The 13,439-nt window shown below is 43.7% G+C and overlaps 1 protein-coding gene across 1 annotated transcript in view; it reads right to left on the bottom strand.

The window, feature by feature from the left end:
- HIC2 (HIC ZBTB transcriptional repressor 2) overlaps positions 1–11,123 on the bottom strand; it is a 28,553-nt gene extending 17,430 nt beyond the window's left edge. The window contains exon 1 of the mRNA XM_063315703.1: positions 11,055–11,123. The gene's annotated coding sequence lies outside the window, so the exon portion shown is untranslated. The remainder of the gene's footprint in view (positions 1–11,054) is intronic.
- Between the last annotated feature and the right edge of the window lie 2,316 nt (positions 11,124–13,439).

Below are 13,439 nucleotides of genomic sequence, written 5' to 3'. Positions count from 1 at the left end.
AGAAAAACACGTGCATGGCATTGCCTTATTAAGCCAATACCATTATTTTGCTTTAGTGTGTGGGTTTACAAGGACGTTGCAGGACATTCGGTTTTGCACAAGAACCTGTGAAAGAATGGAGAAGTTGGGTCCCATTTCCTGATGGTTTTCTTGGGTGGGGAGTAGACAAGCTTGGCTTTTCTTTCTGGCCTATTTATACCCCCCCGCTTCTGTCCAGTCTCCATCCCACAACGGTGGGAAACCATGCCACTAGCTTTCAACAGTTGTGTTTAAAAGGAACTTAAAACAAACACCAAACCCCACATCATTTGGAAGCCACCTATGATCTTAGGGCACTGGGTTGATCGGCCCTGTTAGAAGTTAGGTTTCAAAGCCACAATGGCTAAGTACCAAACCAATCGTAGTGGAGGTTAATAGGAAGCGTGAAGTTGGGCACATTGCCCTCATTAAGTTGAGCATCTGAAAGGCTGACCTGGATTAAACCTCAGCGCAAGCAAATGCCATCTAATAGCAACACACTTGGTTGCTCTTTCACCAGTGATGGGTTCTCCCTCTCTTGCTGTTAGCCAGGAGATGACTCTATGTCGCTTACAGAGTTGAAGAGGTCCAACTGCCATTACAGTGGATGTCCTTTTCAGTTCTTCTCCACACAAGAAAACAAAGAACACACATGAAGTAGACCCACTAAATGTTTATGATCCGATGCCTGAATGGTCAAGCTTGGCCAAGAAAATTCCCACATCACAACAGAGTGGCTGGTTTCTTCACAACGGGCACTGCTATAATCCTAAACTCACACGCTGCTTTCCATGCTACAACATCTAACTGTGGTTAGAAAGGTCTATGAATCTCTGCTTTTGCACACTTTTTCTGAGTATCAAGCTTCTTTGTTCAACCTCTTCAGATTTGGGACGTGATCTTGAATCCAAAGAGCAACACTGCACATCACCTAAAGAACGGGTGCCTTAGGGTCAGGCAGATGACATTCAGAGGTGTCACCTAAATGTGTAGTTGTGTGGGCATGGGGCAATCTCTAGCTGCTTTGCCATATCCGCTGGAAGTCGTAAAGATCACATCAGCGAGAATAAATCCTTCCATTTGTGGATCTTTGAGAGCCAACCAATGAAGTGACCCTTCTTTCTCCCAGCTCAAATGGCAAAGAAATATTCAGCCTGCAAAATTAGGAAGCTAAAAAAAAAACAAACAAACCCAAACAACAACAACAACAACAAAGGTTGGGAGAAATGTCTATTTCCACTCACATTGCTGAAACGGAAGCAACTTTTCGATTGACTGAAATGGGCAGACTGATATTGAGATGGTATCAGACCCAGCTATTTTAAAACTCTTAAAAACAGAACTGTATTTTTACATCAATTTGCACCAGGAAGGAGAAGAGGCAAGAGAACAGAGAGAGACCACTTGGGTGACAAGCGTGTGTGTGTGTGTGTGTGTGTGTTATAATTCCACACAATTTTCCTTATCTTAATTACGTAATTACATCTACTTGGTGATTGCATTCTGGCTCTTCATAGAAGGAAATGGAAATCTCAAGAAACCTAGCTTAAAAGACTTAGCTGGCATGGGGCCCATATTCTTTTAAAAGATATAATTTCTCCAAAATAACTAGAATGAAACAATGCAACCAAAAATCTTGATGCAACTGTGTGTGTGGCCGCAGTGGACTAAGCCTTTGTAAACTGTCAGTCTGGTGCTGAGATATTCAAGCATCTTTGCCGCCAGTCTAGCTGAACACTTAATTTGCATGTGCGTGCACACACACACACACACACACACAAACACACACTCCCCCAATGTATTGTTTTACCTAACAAGAGTCCTGAATCAATGTTTTTCAAACTTGGCAACTTTAAGATGCGTGGGCGAATTCTGGGAGTTGAAGTCCACACACCTTAAAGTTGCAAAGGTTGAAAAACACCGCCCTAAATGGTCATCTGGTGGAGCACTTTGTGTCCCCATAGGGGCCAACCAGGTTGGGAAGCTCAGGAGCGTGGATGGGAGAAGTGGCATCCATAACTACCTAGGATGACCTCGAAACAATCCACATGACACGTCAAGCACACAAAGTCACGTTATTTGGGTAACGGTCTTAAGCATATGTCCTATTTGCCATTTTTACTTCATGGAAGTCCATGGATTGGGCCACCATTCTCTCCGACTGACCCTTCTTCAACCGTTTTAGCCCAGCTGCCTATGATTCAGAAGATAGCCAGTAACTATTAGCCATTAAGCTGTAGACCAGCCATTAGTCTTTCTAGACTTCTAAAAATCCAACTAAATCCATGTTCAACCCAAATTCTACTAGCAACAAAGTTCACGCTCTCACTAGCTGTGATTCCTTTTTCTCCATTCTTGGTCTCTCTATGCTAAGTTTCAGTGAGAAACTAAATGTGAAAGAGGGCAAAACAACTGCGCTTGGTCCACACTTTCCGTGTTCTGCGTTTGTGTTATGTATCTTGAACGTCTACCCTTACCCACCTTGGCTCGAAGCAAGGTTTTAGATTTCTGACGCTCAACACTCGACCACACAGACATTGGATGCGAATCAGCTCAGGCAGACCAGGCAATTTTAATAATTTTAACTTCCTTTAAAAAATGGAATTAAATTCTCTGCAGGCTGAGACAGACAATGCTAAAATTCAGTTCTGAAACTTCGTAAAAGAAAAAGAATGACAGTATCTGAAGAGAAACTGAAGTATTTTGGAAAAGAGGTCTGAAGTCTTCTGTTAAATTATTGTAATGCTGCATCTTAACTTTTCAGCGAAGATGTCTTGAAATCCTGTGCCAAGGGTACAATGGGCAAAGCCCTTGGATTCAATTTTCAATTGCTCCATTTGTCGATCTGACATTTCTTCTTTCTGCCCCTGCATCGCTTTGTAGTTTTTTTAAAAAAATCTGCACGTTTTTGGATGATCTTTGATCTAATATGTGCATTTTTTTTTCAAACAGTTCCCCCCTAGAATTTTACATGTTTTTGGATCCTTTCACTGAATGCACATTTTCAAACTGCCAATGGGCTTGTGATGGGCGAAAGACCATCTAACTGCATCTAACCACAATCTAACTGCCATCTAGTTTGAGATTCAGGAATTGCTAGTTGGGTAAGTTCAGAAGAAGTATTGAAGCAAACAGATTTTTCTACCATAACTAAACACAGTCTTTTAAACAAAACACAACACCCCTCTCCTCACATTCTATTATATACAAAGCAACTTAAACAACTAGCAAAGGCAGGATTGGGGTTTGGAGGCAGTTGATCAATTTTGTCAAAAGAATTCTTTTTTTCTTTTTTGCTATCGCACATTCAGGGTTGTGTCCAAGCCAGAAGGCAAGCTGAACTGGTCCGGCTGCTATGACAAAGTCACAACAGGCTTAGAAACAGCATTTAAGTTTCTATGAAAGTATTTAGAGTTGACTTCTTAGGGCTTTTCAATCCCGTGATCCCAGTTAAGATGCTGATTCCGAACTAATTAATTGTCCCCCTACAAGGTTTGTGTGTGTGTGTGTGTGTGTGTGTATGTAATTGGCTTCTTAGGAGCAGAAGGGCAGACAGAAACTATATCAGTTCACTACTGCACATAGTAAGGGTAGAACCACCACATAGACAAAACATAATTTTAAAAAGATGGTAAGAATGCAGTCTGGGAGCATGCTGGATCAAGACATCTGGAGGAACGTTTAAAAATTAAATAAAAGTGCCCCAGAATTATAAAAATGGCAGCAACCTTCCATTTTGAGCAGTCCATTCATTTATATGAATGGTCTATACCAGGCTTCCCAAAGCTAGCTGCCAATATGGTTGGGGATTTGGGGGACCATAGACTGACACATCTTGAGGACACCACGTCAAAGGAGCTCCATTTAATTTTGTTTGTTTCCACACCTTGCAATTGTACAACTCTTGGAGGTGTAAAGGAACACAATTACAAACATCAGCATAGGGTAATAACAATATAATGCAAGTATTTAAACCAGCAATCTGATCAAAGCAATGGAAACATTGCTATGGTGTTCTCTCAACTAATTACAAAGCCCCTTTGGAACAGCTCTGTCTTAATCTGCTTCCAGAAGACCAGAAATGTCAAGAGGCTAATCTGGAAAACAGAGGCTATCATGGAGAAGCACATTCTCTTGGCCTCTGCCCTCCTGGTTAAACAGTAGTGGGGAACTACAAGCATTTTCTTGAAGATCTTCTTACTGGGCAGGCTGATTCTGACCAAAGGAGGGGGGTCCTGAAAGCACTCAGCGCCAAACTGTATAGGACTTGATGGGTAAAAAACAACACTTAAAATAGTACTGGGAAACCAATTGTTTTGAACCATCTTTGCTCCCAAACACTATTGACTTCATCTGAAGCTTCTTGTAGAGAGTAATGAAGATTACCTTGATGGAGATATGAGGAACTGTCACCTAGGCAAAAGGGGATGAAGCATTTTTAAGGTCCAGAACAAGGAGGTAACATCTGGAAGTGGATCAGGCAGGCACCTCTCTAATTCACTGAACTTTAAGAAGGAGAATGAGGAGGTCCAGCACAAGCAGACTTGCAAGATTCCGTTATAATAGCCAATCTCAGTAGAAGTAGTTTTAGCCTTCCTGCAGAGTTGATTTTGGTCAGGTCTAGTAAGTGGGCCTGACACTTCTCAACCACAATCCAGGCAAACGTTTAAAAATCTTTTCTGCAATCCATCACCCTAAAACTTGGGACTCAGCTCTCTGATTATCATGAGTCAGGGAGAAAAATGCCATCAGCCCATTCATCATCTCCTTTTTTTCACAGCTCTGTTATGAATTTTCATCCCCTTGAAACTGCTTGACAAGCCAAAGTTTGCAGAGAGGTGGATAGAAACCCAACTTATGGACTAAGAGAGCATTAAATCACTTGGGATCATAGACAAGTGCCTTCAACTGCTGAGCCAGATCTTTGGATCATTCCATTGTGAAATCAAAACTGACTGGGCTTACATAAGGGCTCTGCCTTAATTCCAACCACTGTGGCTTATTCAACAAACCTTGGTTTAATAAGATGCCCTCTAAGGGTTCTGGGAAAGGTTTCTCCAGCCTGGAGAAAGCGTGCTGGAGTGCTTAAAGGAGAGAGGACAGCCAGGTTCAAATCAGATCAACCCAAATTGTTTCCGTCTCATACTGAAAAACATCGTGCTTCAAATACAGTAAATGAGACTTACAAAACAAAATCTTTTTTTCATTTGATTTTAAAATCATGTACCCATCTTACAGATAGTTAAGACTTGCAAACTTGGCAACTTTAAGACGTGGACTTCAACTCCCAGAATTCCCCAGCCAGCATGCTAGCTGGGGAATTCTGGGGGTTGAAGTCCACATGTCTTAAAGCATGCTGGCTGGCTAGGAAATTCTGGGAGCTGAAGTCCACCCCTCTTAAAGCTGCCAAGTTTGAGAAAGACTGGCAGAGTACGGTATGTACATTCTTTTGAGCTATTTGCTTTCTGAAGCAAAGATGGTTCTTACCTAAAATAGGACATTTTTAGGGGTGGTATCCTGAAAGTTTTTCCTCAGCCCAACAAACTCACTGGGTGACTAAAGGCTGGATATATATATATATGACTCCTCTCACCTGGATTACAGGAGAATTTCAGCCTCTTCCCAATGTTTGGGAGGGAAAAAACCCCAAATCTGGGGTTGGTTGGCTGGTAGGCTGGTTCTACGCCAACCTCTGCTGGAACTTGCAAATGCAGAAAATGGAGCACCCCCACCATCACGTTGCCCTCTCCATCCTCCCCCTTTTCCTAGGCATGTAATAGCTTTAACTAAACAGGTGTGTCCCTTTAAATATCAACTGTCACATTTGCACACAGTAGACACCAACCAAAGGATTAGTTTGTACCTCGGCTCACCAGCTGGAGCTTGCCCCATAGGGCTATCTCATAACTGCCCTCAAAAGGGAAGATATTTTCGAAAGCCCACAGCACCCCCTTGGCCTATGACCCCGGAGAATGTTTCGAGCAAAGAACATTTGTGCTCCAAAAAATGCAAGAATGCACACTTGGCCCTTGACGGCTCCCTCTTTGCAGAGCCACCTCAGAAAAAGCAAATGGTTGGCCTGGGCCGCGATCCTGTACGAGCGACGGTGGGGTGTGAGGTGGAAAGGAGGCATGTGTGGCAACTCCCCCCCGCCCCTCCAGTAAATTAAAACTGATTGATAGGGCTTCAAAAAACAGAGGGGGATCGTTTTTAAAAAGAGGATCTCTTGAGAGCGAGCAGCTAAATGGCATGAGCGTGGAGCTGCCCGATATCTTGATACTGACATGGTTTCAGGGCCTCAACCGGGTTTTTCTCAAATGGATTGCAAATTTGGTTTTGTTTTTAGGCTTCTTCACTGTGCAGAGGAACCTTAGCCAATGGGTGGCTGTATATATTGGCTTCATCAATTAAAAATAATTAAATAAAAGCCTGTGTATGTCGAAAAAGGACAAAGAAAGGCGTCTTCCTTAAGATCAACAATGATCAGAAGTCCTACTGACAGAGACTAATGGGAACTGGGATACAGGACTGTTAAAATATTAAGGACCAGGGAAAGTTCTATTCAAAACAGCACCCAGCATGGAACAGCACCCATTTTTCAGAAGAAAGTGCTGTCCAGAATCAAATAAGCCTGTGGGAGGTCCTGTCCTGTGGCTATGAGAACATGTGGGATGGATCAAGAGAGAGAAGAAACTTTTTGGCACCACAATGACCCTCTCTGGAAGCAATCATGAGGTGAGATGTGGAAATGAAGCATTGCTTCCATCACAATTGCCAAACTGAATATTTTTGAAAGGAAGAGGCACACAAGAACTGTACCAAGAGCAGAAGAAGCTGAGCGAACGGACAGAACAAGTTCAAAATGTTGGAAGTCACAAGGGTTTTCAATTCTCTTCCTCAGCAATCTAGAATTTCTGCTCTGGCCCAGATTTTCAATTAGAAAAAACCAGAAAGGCAAAAATTAAGTGGCTGGTAATGTAATCTGACCCAGGATCCATGTGCTGAAGACACCTAATCTGGCATCCACGTTTTCCACAGCTGAGCACCTCCCAAAGGGGGAAGCGAGGCACCAAACTGAACATGTGCAAGAAAGGAGGAGGAGGAGGGACCCCCTGAAAGGAGAGACCCTGATTTCACTAGAGAGCCAACTCTTTTGCATGCATGCAAAAGACAACCTCGAGAGTGTCCCTACAAGAGGATTACTTGTGTGTAACACTGCAGGTACAATACCAAGTTTAAGCAGCATGAACCACCATCTCCGGTAGGCCAGACCAGCTGGTCTTTGTATTATTAATGGGATCGGTTTGCAGTTTCTCCACGTTGTTCTGCAGATGCGCTGGACCACAATCCGCAGGCTTGGGGAAAGATCCTGGAGATACTCAGAAGGAAACAAAGGTTCTTTCAAGCTTTCCGGGGGTGGGATGGGGTGGCAAGGTTCTCCATTTGTCAAGTCTCCTTTCCCCAGATCTTCTGATCTCCCACCAAACGAGGAAGACCTTTGGCAGCCCTGAACTGATTAAGATTACTGGGAACAAGACGCCAACAGACCAGAAAGCTGCTAAGTCACCAAATACATTTCAGCACACAGAGGTAAAATATAGTGGCTATGCTCTTAGACTGTGGATGGTGGCCCCTTTTTCCTTCCTCTTGGGCCCCCCATCCCCTCAGACTCTGAACCCCACAATCCCCAAGTCCATGAGTGAAGGGAAAACAAGAACATTTCCTTTGCAGGCTGTTGATCTGCAGAAAGCAGGTTGGGCTCTTCTATATTTAGAAAAAAAAAAATCACCCTGCTGCTGGGAGTTTTCTTTGCAGGATTCTTTAGAAACTTGGTGCAGCCTGCATCCTTAATTTTCCTCCCATTTTATTGCTGGCTATTAACTTCCAACGCTTGCAAAAATGGAAATCAATATTGGTCTACAGCGAGCTTTTGTTTGGTATATAAGATCTGAATGCACTGAACAAGACGTGCAACTAAATATGTGATTGGTTGTTTCTTCTTTTCCTATCCCCTATTTGTATATAACAATAAAAAGGCTCAGGATGTTGAACGCATGTATATGAGAGAGAACAGAAGGTAAAAATCCTCTTTTCCTATGACCTCACTTTCCAAATACAGGCAGTCCTGGACCTATGACCACAATTGGGATCAGAATTTCCACTCTAAGTAGTTGTGGTCATAAGTCAAGGCACCACATGACTGGACTGAATTTATGACCATTTTTACAGCAGTCGTTAAGTGAATCACGGGTAGTTAAGCGAATCACCGCAATTGTTAAGTGAATCCAGCTTCCCCAAAAGGCGTTTTTTGCTGGAAAACAGCAAAAAAATCACAAAACGCAATCACGTAACCGTGGGATGCTGCAACCAATCGTCAATGCAAGCCAGTTGCCAAGCACACGAAATGCAATCGTGTGACCACATGAGGGGGTGCGACATTTTGCACTGCTTGGAAGTGCTTTACAAGCTGTAAAGCACCCATTCCGAGACCGTTGTACCTTCAGACCATCATTAAATGAATGATCGTAAGTCGAGGACTACCTGTATAGGGCTTTTTAGCAAGCAAATACTTCAGTTTTAGTTGGGCAAACTCTGTCCATATCCAGCGGTGGCAGCAAGATTATCTTGAACAGCAGATCTGAGTCCTTCCCTATTTGGCCCTCAAACTCTCTTCAACCCACCCAGATTAGTTTTTATGATCCAAATTATCCTTCTCTAATCAGTCATCTCTGGTGTTTTTACCCTAGTCCACAATGAAACCGATTTCCCATTCTAATTTACAAAACCAGAATCAAGAGGGTCTCCTCCACAGAAATGCCAGTGGCAGAGTGACACTATCTTACCCACGGAATATCAGATGCTTTCTATTATTACCAAATGTCAGGCTGGGTGATGTTCCCAACCAACCTCCTCCAATTTGGCAACTTTGGGGTGTATTCAGGATCCCATAATTCCCAGAACAACATTGTCCTTATGAGTTGTGCTACTCCTCAAACATCTGGAGGCCACCAGGTTGGAGAAGACTTCCTAAGCGTTTTCCCATCAAAGGCAAAGCTGCAGCTCAGCCTGATAAATCTAACTTTTCCTTGGTGTCCACCTCTTTCACCAACAGCAGAAAGCAAAAGTTTCAAGCAGAGACTTCAGCAGGCCTATAAGGGCATTTCTTCCAACCTCTGGGGAGGACCACTGCAGTGTTGCTCACCTTGCCTCAAGCCAGCCACTCCTTAATTGTTTCATGGAAAGACTTGGGAGGAGAGCAGCAGCCCAAACCAAGAAGCAAAACTGGAGTAACTTCTGAGCAGCATCAAATGCCTGGATCTTGGCTGACCTTCCACAACAATTTAGGGTTCCAAGGGATAATGCACACCCACACGCACCAAGGAGGGGGAAGACGAAAGCGACACATAATTTTTCCATTCTGTGTAAGTCATTACAATCAACAGTGGAAGAGAGAGAGAGAAAGAGAAGACAAGCCCATATCTGCTCCTCTGCCAAACGGGTCACGAGAAGGTTATGGGAAAATATGAAACATGTGTCTCTTGGACAAAAAGATGTAACACATGATTTCTACAGGAAATGTACAGGAAAGCGAGCCTGAGAGGGTGAGGGCATGCTTGCCAAAACATTTCCATGGAAACCAACACTAAATAATCGCTTCCCACCATCAATTTTGCAGATGTGCAATTCACCTGAGTTTGCTGGCCCCCCTGAGCATCAACCCCCAAGGACATCTCTTCCTCAACATTCCCCTTCCCTTTTTAAAAGCGGTTCTCACATGGGATGCAGGCTATATGGCACAAACCCTTTCTGCATTAAGAAGCCAATTACGAAGTCCAATATTGGCCCCAGGGGAACCCCACTGCTGGGCCAGAGAACAGGAAGTCCAACTTTGGATGTCACCTGTGGCTCTTGATGATTAACACTCTTCCCTCTACCCCCCTAAAATCAAAACCTGACATTCTTCAGAAAAATCAAGGTCTTGTTTATTTGGAGATCCCTAAGTTGGGGGACTCTGCCCTGTTGCAAGCTCAGAATGTAGCAGAAACATTGACCAGGGATGCTCTAGCTTCAGCACTGAGGTCACAAGGGGTCTCCAGAGTCTTTTTCAAAAGCCACTTTCCCCAGCCTCCTCTGACCAGGTTGCCCAATTTTGGAGGCATGATGGCAGAAAATCAGCAGCACAGGTCAAGTCCTAACTTAGGCTTGTACAGGTAGTCCTTGACCTATGAACATTCATTTAGTGACCACTCAAACGTATGACGGTGCTGAAAAAGTGACTTGTGGCCGGTCCTTGCACTTACAACCTTCAAAGCATCCCTGCAGTCACGTGATCAAAATTCGGGTGCTGGGCACAGAATGTATTTACAACAGCTGCAGCGTCCTGGGGTCACATGATCACCATTTGTGACCTTCCCAGCTGGCTTCCAACAAGCAAAACCAATGGGAAACTGTGTGATTCACTTAACGACCACATTTTTTGTGGCCATCGTAAAATCAGGTGCAATCACGTGATGCCTCGCTTAACAACCGCACCACTTAAAAAGAAATCTTTCGGTCCCTATTATGGTCATAAGTTGAGGGCTACCTGTAGCTTCACATTAAAAAAAAAGGCAAGCAGGAATTCAGCTTCCCACTCCAAAAATGAGGGTGGTGGTGGTGGTGGTCTCAGGTCCACTAACTTGTTCGTTGCAGGCCGCTGCAGCATAAACCTCCATTCTAATCACAGGCTTGCACTGGAACATGGTATTATCATCATTACCACCACCTTATTGCAGCTATATTAGATTTATGGCCCATCTTTCCCCTAGAAGCATCATTTCTTTAACCCCCACATCAACCTTGTAAAGCAAGTTGTGCGGACAGGGTGGCTGAGAGTTTGGTGGTCCCACTGGGACGTGAACCTGGATTTCTCTGATCCAAGTGGAGGGTTACCAAACTGCAAAGCAAAGGAACTAATTTAAGTAACCCTGGTCTACCTGTGGATGTCTAAGAATCTTTTTGTAAGCAGCCATAAAATAAACTAAGATCTTTCTTACCTCAGCTACCAACAGGGGAATTCGCCCTGGGGCAACGTGTAACATTACCTATGGAAGGAAAAGAAAGAGACGATGAAGTTTTAGATGGTTTTGCTCACAAGTAAACAACCCAGGAAGAGCCAGTGTGGTTTAGTGGTTAAGGGCATTAAAGAAACTAAGAGACCATGAGTTCTGGTCCCACGAAGCCAGCTGTGTGACTTTTGGCCAGTCCCTCTCTCTCAGCCCTAGAAAGAAAAAGACAAGGGCAAACCACTTCCAAAAATGATGCCAAGAAAACTGCGGGGACTTATCCTCATGGGCACCAGGAGAGTTGAAATAAATATTTCAAGAAATAAACATCTGTCCCTTCCTGCTATACTGCAGCGGAGCTCAGCAACTTCCCAGATGTTGCAGAACTCCGGTTCCCAACTACCCAAGATAGCAATGGTGAAGGATGCTGGGAGTTGTGGTCTAAAACAACCCCAGCCAAGGGCTATGTATCGCCCATCTGTTTGAAACAGAGCCCTCCTGGGGTTCTCAGATTACAACGCTCATCATCCCTGCCTGGGGCTGATGGGAACTGGTTGATCTCTAGACCGCCACAGATTTCCCATTACCACCATGCAGGGCTAAGAACACACAGAGCACAGGTCTCCTGGAAGGTTCTTCAAAAACAAGAGCCCCCAGTTCAGCTTGACTTTATTTAAGTAATAGGTTCGAAGAGGGAAAGAGACCCCTGTTCTAGGTGGGAAGGATTGCGCAAAACAGGCTGGATAAATTAAAGACGGAGATGCATCTGAGTCTGCAGAAAGAGGCATCTGTCTCCAGGACCCAACCCAGTGAAACTGAGGCCCAGAGATTATTTTTAATCCTTGACAAACACCACAACTGTTTGCACAGCGAGCATGCTGAAAACCCAGTTTCGCTGAGCCCCCAAGCTGCAAGCGTAGCCCCACAATTAAACAGCTAGACACCTGTGATTTCAACAGGCTGTCCTCCTCTACACATACATGCTCCAGAACAGTATTACAACAGTATAATATCGCATTTTGCACCACCACTCACAGGTTTCCAGGAACTTAAATTCAGAGATATCCCACTTACAAGCAACGTTCATCAGCTTTACAATTTGGACATGCGGTCAAACACCCAGAATATGAACCCTGTCAATGAGTGTCATTTGCTTGCAAAGGACAGCTGCAACTGGCAAACAATGGTGATATTCATAAATGATGGTTTGCTGAAGTAGGCATAACATTCATCATGGGGGATCAACCCACATCTACGCCCAAGGGGCAACTTATGACGAGACCCTCCAAGAACGGCCACCAAATCGCCATTTGTAACGTGGCCTGGGGTGGGGGGAATTGCAAGTGCGGAGGGAATGTGCTAACCACATTTCGTCAATCAAACTGAATTTTAACTAAATGCAACCTGTTAATCAAGTTGAGTTTTTGCCCCTGCCCATTCCACTTCTTCGTTCTGCTCTTACCAACTTTTGGATCCTTGGAGTGAAAATCAAAACAATGCCCCCTGCTTTTATGGATCCTCCTGAGCTAACCTATGTTTTAGACCAGTTGCATCCAGCATGACAATATCCAGATGTAAACATCAATCAAATCAGCCTTTAAATTATGGCCGTAGACCAGCACAGAGAACAAACATCATTGTCTCCATTGGCCATAAAGGCCAGGGAGAATAGAAGCAGTTGTCCAACATGTCTAGCAGGTTGTAGACCAGGGGTGGGGTAAACATCTGCAAGACAGACGCAGTGATGCAATCAAAGACGAGTCTCAAAACATCTGCCATCTTGCAGACGTCAACCCTTCCCAACAGATACCTCTGCTGTGGACGGCTATTTTAGAAGGTCAAAATTCTTGCAGACAGTTACCAGCATAAACTATACATATAGCAATACCTTTGAGATATAATTATGATTTTTTTTAATGGTGGTTTTTATATGCTTTGACGTTGCTTGTATTGTTTTTAACTGGTGGTTTTATATTGTTTAACCTGTTTGTAAGCCATCCAGAGTCATGTATATGACATGGGAAGCTACATAAATTGGAATAAAATAGTTTATTGAGACACTGGGAAATATACGAAGTAGCCACAAATCTAAAAATTCAACTTTATACAAGGTGTCAAACATGGTGGTTGCTGTTCTCCATGGGTTCAAAACAGAGGAACTAATGTCAACATGTCCAAGGGATCCAGGGATGGAAAACACCATTAATTGGGGATTGCTTGTATATCTAACCATAAACTAAACAAATGGGCTAATCGGCACAAGAAAAAAACCAATCATGGTTAACACTAACAAATCCTAGTCTGTCATGTGAATGTATCAGTGAGAACTTTAAGGGACTTGGCTAGGAATGTTGGGTGCAGATGGCCTCTGCCTTT

This window comes from Candoia aspera, chromosome 15 (assembly GCF_035149785.1).
Source record: "Candoia aspera isolate rCanAsp1 chromosome 15, rCanAsp1.hap2, whole genome shotgun sequence".
NCBI lineage: Eukaryota > Metazoa > Chordata > Lepidosauria > Squamata > Boidae > Candoia > Candoia aspera.
The sequence above is the reverse complement of the archived record's forward strand: the minus strand, read 5'-3'. Positions and strand labels throughout refer to the sequence as shown.